The 7,717-nt window shown below is 35.2% G+C and overlaps 1 long non-coding RNA gene across 1 annotated transcript; it reads right to left on the reverse strand.

Moving 5' to 3' along the window:
• Nucleotides 1-1,706: 1,706 nt before the first annotated feature.
• LOC120250190 lies at nt 1,707-2,829 on the reverse strand. The gene is made up of 2 exons (XR_005532962.1): nt 2,427-2,829; nt 1,707-2,318 (listed from the first exon to the last, which is right to left on the reverse strand). It is a non-coding gene; the product is annotated as an uncharacterized LOC120250190 (long non-coding RNA).
• Nucleotides 2,830-7,717: the final 4,888 nt, after the last annotated feature.

A 7,717-nucleotide genomic window follows, 5' to 3' on the forward strand; every position in this document is an offset into this window, starting at 1 on the left:
ACCACCTCCACAGCCTGTCCCCATAAAGTCCCTGTAGCGAGAATTAACTTTTCTTTCTCGAATACTGCGCCTCGGAACTCTCCCACCTCCATTCGCCGTTTGGATATGACTTCCTCCATCGATTTCTTCCCAGCTGTCGTTCTCTCCTTCACTAACGTGCTGAGGATGGTCTTCGTTGTCTCCTGTTGATAGGGTCACGGCGTCCTTCTGCAGAGCTATCTTGATAGGGAACGTTACAGATGTTCTCATCAACAATGAATTTAGAAAAGAAGATATTTAAATTAGATACTTTTCTAAATCAATAGGAGAAAAGCAAACATCAACCAATGAAAATAGGCAAGATGTTCTCATCAACAATGAATTTAGAAAAGAAGATATTTGGGCATACAATTAAGAATTACATATCATTATGAGTACAAAAGTTTGGTTTCCTTCACATTCAATAACATATTTTCAAACTTAAGTCTTTTCCTAAAGTTTGCTCAGTGGATCCTACATCCACGTGAAAGTATGTGGAGCATGTGCGTCCATTTAAATAGCATTAAATATATGGATTTTTTAATTAATCCCAACTTTTGTATGTTAACGCCCCACTTGCACTTGCTAGTTATGATTTATGATTTACTGATACTTATCTTTTAAATTTGAAAGACATGAACTCGTGAAGTAAAATACCTATTTGAATCCACTAACCATTTTTTAATTAATTTTTTTTTTAAAAAACACATTTTTTTTATTTGAAGACTAAATTTAGTATATGATTTCTCAATATAACAGAACAAAATAAAATTAATTAGAGCAATAAAATCAATTTTTTCATCAAAGTTTGTCCAGCAGGATACGATCTCATTTGAATTAAAAGAGAAAAAAAAATCACAATTCGTTTTTATCCCAATACTAATTTTAGTATATTTCCTCCTTTTCAAAAGAACCAAAAAAAAAAATATATTAAAGAATGTCAAAAATGAAATTAAGCTTGTTGATATCCTCATTGAAGAATGTCTCTTCCCCAAAATTATTGTTATCCCTTCCAACTCTGCGAAATCACCATATTTTTTCAAAATAAATAGATAAATAAAAACCATGAAAATAGATAAATATTTATTATGCTCATTAGGTTATTGAATTATAATATATTGTGTTTATCTATTATTAATATATAATCACTATATAATATAACATAATTATAATTTGTATTAATATATATACATTATGCATATATAGATTCATAGCAACAGTAAGTTATCATCATATACATTAAAATCGTATATATTTCATAATATATATACAGTTCTGATTTGGAAAAGTACAAATGATTTAATGAATTTTGATAATTCAGATCCAAATTTATTAAAAAAAATATTCTAAATTAAAATATTTCCTCTAGAATTAAATGAATTTATTACTAACAAAAAAAAAAACCAAAAACTAAGAACTATAAATCACTGTATGGTTTTCCAATATATATGCAGTTTATTATGATATTTAATAGCACCATATGATCTCATTCATTCATTCATATTAAAAGAGAAAAATTACAATTTGCTTTTATTCATGTTACTAAATTCAAATGACTTTTTCTCCGTATGACAAAAAAAAAAAATTCCAAAATTGAGCATTTTTTTAATTTTTTTCTTTAAAAAAACATAAATTAGAGCATGCCGGAGATGAGATAAAGCTTGTCGATTTCATTTTGCTGGAAAATGTTTCTACAACAAAGTCATAATCCATTCTAACTTTGCAAGCATATCATACTTTTTCAACATCAATAGATAAATTAAAAACTCATAAAATTGCTAAATAATTCGGGAAGAATGGAGGACATAATATCGACTCCGAGAGGATGCCAGAAAAACTGAACTCAGATGGCCAACTGCCGTCAAGGCCAGAGAAGTAATAGTTGTCCACAGTGGTGATGACGAACACCGACTATGAATAAACAGAAATAGTAAATTATTACAAATAACATATTTGTTTTTATAAATAATAAATCAAACTAAACAACTTAATCACCAATAGTTTCATTTAATAATCATTAATATATTATTAATAATTATTAATAATAATCCTACTCCTTTTCCTGCCCAAGAGAAGGCCGATCGGAGCGGATGGGGATGCAATTCAATTTCTTCTCTTGTCAGGAGGAGGAGGAAGATCGTAATGGAAGGGAACACCGATTTGGAGAAGTGCATGCTGATTCATCATTGAATGAGAAGCTGTACCTAGAGTTGACGGAGAAGCTCGACGTGGAGGCAGTACCTCGCCACCTCCATCACAACCACGCCAACCCCACTTGTCGCACTCGCCATGTTGTGCGTCTGTGCACACGACGCCTTCACCATCATCGCAGCCCCAGGCCCCTCCCCTCCCATAGTGTAGAGGAAAAAAAAACCCAAAAGGGTGGAATAAATCCTACATTGACGTACCTTGATCAGATGGCTAGAAGAGCCCTGTCAGGTGGTCACCGGTGATCTATCGGTAATCATTGCCGTCATGGTGGCGTGCAGCTGCTTGGCTGGATGAGAACGAAAGAGGTTTGGAAGAGGTTTAGAATGAAGTGTTCTAATCTAGTTTTTAAGATTATCACACTAATTTGGGTGTGTGGGAAACGATTGCTTGTTTCAGTTGGAAATTATTTAGGTTTTGGGACTTGAATTTCTCAGTAATTTGTAGCTGATTTTCTGTGATATGATATACTAACTAATTTGGGGTCATTTGCTTCCAAGGAATGGAGTGACTTTCAGTCTTTCATTCCAAAATTTATGCACCCTTGGTTGGGTATGCATCAATGGTATTGGCCCAAGCATGGAAATGTAATCGGTTCATACGAACGACTGATTCATAATCCTTAATAAAAGGGGGGAGGATTGCTATTCCTTGTATGTAAAATGACTATTTTGGCCATGATGTAAAACTCTTTTAGATATGGATTTTGACTAGAAAAATGATGGATCTTGCCCAGCAAAAAAAAAATGGAGAAATACTTGGAGAGGGTGAGCACCATCGATATAGTGGATTCTGTTAGGATCTCTACCAGCATACTTGAGAGTTTCTTTCGACACGAAGCTCTCTCATCAACGTAGAAAAGCATTAGGTGCAGAAGCGAAGGCACAAGCCAAATCTTAACCAAATCTGGTTTTTTCTTAGAGGATCACAGGTAAGTATTTGAATAAAACTATTTCGGTTTTCATTTTTTTAATTTGCGAACTTGTTCCCTTTTGTTTGTTGTGGCATTAGTGATATCTAATTTTGAAGAGATAAATATCTGCGTTTAATATTTGATCTATGCTTTTAGTTACGAGATAAATATCTCTCTCTGATAGTGGTTCTTGGTGAAGTTGGTGAAAGGAAAAGCCCAATCATTCATCATATGATTAGAGAAACTAGCAATACTTCCAGATAAAAAAAACTTTTAAAGTGGCACATTATGCAGATGTTTTCTTTTCTCTTCCTTGTTTTATTTTTTTCTATAGAAATTCATAAAGTTACTTTGTTTGAGAAATTTCTGCAAACATAAGTTGAAACATTATATCATATATTCAATCAAGAGTCAATTAGTGAAAGTAGATAACTTTTAGAACGCAACAGGTTTTATAAAGTCAATTCAGAAAGTAAACATTGTCTCATTGCAATAGGTTTAATTTTATAACCTATGGATTTTGTATATAAGTAATTTAAGTTAACAAGGTTCAAACCAATTCCAGCAGTAATTTTAAGTAAATAAACATTGATATTAAAATCAAATAAGATTCACACAAATGTAATATCATTTTTTTATTTAAATGGTTCATTATAATAATTAAAATAAATAGTTTTTAAAGTAAATTTTGTGATTTTTGTAATTATTATTGGCGCAGTTAAAGTGGATAATAATTAAAATTAAATATTTAATCTAAATATTAATTTTAATAATTGAAAAAATTCATAACCAAAATATTTGATTTAAATATTAAATTATAATAATTGGAATAAATTATATCCAATAAATATTTGATATAACTATTTATTCATAACATTTAGTCACGAACTCATTATTCTATAGGATTATTAATTGTTTATTATAATAGTATACACATGATTTTATCATATTTTCTCTCTCTACTTTTCTAGTATTTTATAAACTATCCCTCCAATCAAATAAGGTTTTTATTCCAATCCCCCTCCATTCCACCACCTTCAATCCCATTCTCATTCTTATTCCATTCAAATCAGACGGTCCTTAAAAGTTATCTAAATCGTGATGTGACATGCTAATCAATTAAGAGTTATAATGCCCTCTCAAAGATTATAAAGGAGGATTTAAGAGATTGAATTAATAGTAAGAATTTATTATTATTATTATTATTATTATTATTATTATTATGTATTAAAGTAGAAAATGAGTGGGATGTCTCACTCTTATCATTGGGTCAGGCTGGGCCAGCCCAACCCAAAAAATTTAGGCTTTAGCCAAGCCCATGCCCAAAAACTGACGAACGTTATGAATAGTCCGGCCAGGCCCAAATTTTAAATATGAAGCTCATGGGCTTGGCTTTTTGGATCAATTATTGGATCGGGCTAAAATCGGCCCGTTTTATTCGGCTCGAATCGGCCCGCTGTAATTTTTTTTTAACTTTTCTTAAATAATCTTTGTGATGATTTAAAAATAAAAAAATAAAAAAAAATAAAAATGAATAATTTTATTAATTGATTAGTATTATTAAATTTTTACTTGAGAAAAATATTACAAAACTAAAATATGGGTAAATCCCAATTAGGTTAACACCTATTCATTCTATCATTGTATATTCTTTGTGATATTTTTTAAACATTATATTATTAATATTTAATAATAAATTCAATGGGTCAGCTTATGGGCTAGCTCGTTGGATCAGCCCAAAAAAAGTCCAAATGGCCCGGCCCGCGGGCCGACCCATCATTTAATAATGATATCCATATCCAATCCAAGGTTTGTTTAGGTCGGGCTTTGACTGACCTGTCAAACATTAACTTTGGATTGGGTTGGATAGGGCTTAGACTGGCCTTGGGCCGAATGATGAAGTGAGGGATGTCCACTCAAGATAGAAAGTAATTCCAAGGACTATGTTTAAAGTCAATAATTTTCAAGCCCCCAAAAGTTGTAACCGGCTGTAACAGGGTTACTTTTGAATTTTATGGACGAAATTGCCCCTTACATGGGAAGTTGTGGAAGTGCAATCATGTGTCCGGTTTGAGAGGGAGTGGGGGTTATTGTTTTGGGTAATCCATAGAGACGAAATTAGTGCCGCCGGTTATACTTTTTTTCTCTCTTCTTCGCCTCTTCAGCATTTCCATTTCGAAAGTTGTCTCTGCCTGGGCATCCTTGTCTTGAAGAAGAACTTCGATTTCCGCCATTGTTTGGAGAAGAATTCCCGCTCAATTATTCGGCATTTCATCAGCTCCCAGTCTAAGGTATTGAGACGAGGTGTGTTTATGGTTTTTTTTTAAATATTCTGTTAGAAAAAGGTTTTTTGGGTTTTGTTTTGTGGTTCTGTTTTTATTGGATGATATTGAAGTCCGCAGGGAGATTCATCGGCTAGGGTTTTGTTTTGATTTTCATTTTCATCTGTGTATACGATCGAAAGAGATTTTTCGATTGTTATGCTGTGTAATGTTTCATTGATAATGTTGCAATTTTAAAAATGAGGTTTCCGTTTAAGAAATGGGAATGTAGTTAAACGTTTGATGTCAGTGTTTAAATTATGATGTATCTGTTTAAGTTGTGATGTTTACATTTAAATACTTATTTCTCTGTTTAAACATTTAGTTTACCATTTAAAAACATGAACAATCCGGTTAAATTTTTCTGAATACTGTTTAATATATGGTTATTGTCACAGGCTTGTGATTATGCCGGTTAACCTAGTTAATGGGCGATGCTACTTAACACCGATAGTGAAGACTGTTGCTCAGTTGAAAGTTCATATGAGTGGACGACACTAGGAGATAATTCGTAGGACACCGTTTGCAGCATTCACCGAGATTGAAGCTGTGTTCCAAGAAAGGGCCCTCCTTGATTCTTTGCTGCAGAGATATGATGGCCGCACCAACAAATTCAAGATCGGGGAAAGCTTGGTAAGTTTTAGGCCCCAAGATGTGGCTCTCGTTCTTGGATTGTGTTGCGATAGTGACATAGTCGTATTTCAGAAGAAGAAGAAAGCACGCTCCACTTTTGAAGATAGATATTTTTCCAAAGCCTACGAGAGACACAGAGACTCCATCAAGAGAACACTTGAGCAGCTTGTTCAGCAGAGGGGAGAAGAAATTTTTTTTGTCAAACTCCTGATCGTGTACCTGATGGGTACAATCCTCTTCCCAAACATGTCCTGCTCGGTTACGAACTGGATAGTTGACTATGTCGATGACCTCCTTGCCATGGGATACTATGCATGGGCGCAAGTGACGCACAAGTGGCTGATGGAGGACGTCCCATAAGCGGCTGCTCGAGTGCAAGAGAGATGCGCCGGGAAGAAGACGAACACGGGGTACATCAAAGGTTGCTCGATCATACTGAATATCTGGTTTTACGAGCTGACCGGCACCGGAAAGAAGGTGCGATTTGGCAAGACCCCGAGGATGATGTGCTACGGTGAACACAATTACCTGAAGCACGCGACGATTGAAACCATATTGTCATTGCTCAAAGGAAAAGAGGTAATAAATCACGAGTCTTTGTTTCAATAGTAAACATTTCTTGTTAAACATATGATTCAGTGTTTAAATGTATGAACATAGTGTTTAACTTCTTGACTTAGCGTTTAAATTTTGTTTTTCTCTGTTTAAATATTTTGTATACCATTTAAAAATCTGTGTAAACTATTTAAATTGTTTCATTAGATGTTTAAACATATTTGTTATCATTTAAAAAAACTGGTTATCATTGTTTAAAACACGTTTTTCATTGTCATTATGTTGATTAAATATATTAGTTTCCTAAGCTGGTCGCAGCGAATGCGAAAGAAGAAATCTTCATTTGGGTCATCCACTGGGGGATGCTATTGCTCCCGAACCAATGGCTCGAATGTAGGATGAGAGGCCATCCTCTTCGAGGCACCCTCGATGTCGTTCACTTGCATGAGTTCCTAGGTTAGGGAGTAGCCTTGCCCTACCCCGCCCGGTTGAAACACCCCCTCGCTCGACGGCAACATCCCATCCTACCGAAGCAACCTCTCCAATCACAACGGCCCTCCCAACGGCAACGGCCCCCCTTGGAGATAATGTCACCGCACGTCTGATGCAAACATGCCACGTACTGATGACGGAGTTCCCTCAGCTTGTTGCTTGGGTGGAGGCATTGGAGGAACGGGCACAATCGGATGCGCCATCCCTACAAACAAATGAAGCACCCATGACAGATGCCACCCAAAAAAGCCCGGATGCCGAGAGCGTGCATGCGATGTCGTCAGATTTTGATGACGACAACATCATTGGGATGGCCGTTTGGAAAGGGCAACGTTTGAAGAGACTCACAAAAAGAAGAAAAATAATAATGTCTCTTCCTCCACCGACCGATGATAAAGTAGTAGCAGCACCACCAGCGGTTGATCGACCGGTTACAACGGCAATGTTTGAGGATATTGTTCCCAAAGAAGCTGCAACTGTAGTCGATACTGTAGCCAAAGAGATCCCCATCTCGGTGGAACCGACGGTCGATGGTGCCATGTCGAAGGCAGACACAATCACAATCCCTCTACAATAA

This window comes from Dioscorea cayenensis, chromosome 19 (genome assembly GCF_009730915.1).
Source record: "Dioscorea cayenensis subsp. rotundata cultivar TDr96_F1 chromosome 19, TDr96_F1_v2_PseudoChromosome.rev07_lg8_w22 25.fasta, whole genome shotgun sequence".
NCBI classification, from domain to species: domain Eukaryota; kingdom Viridiplantae; phylum Streptophyta; class Magnoliopsida; order Dioscoreales; family Dioscoreaceae; genus Dioscorea; species Dioscorea cayenensis.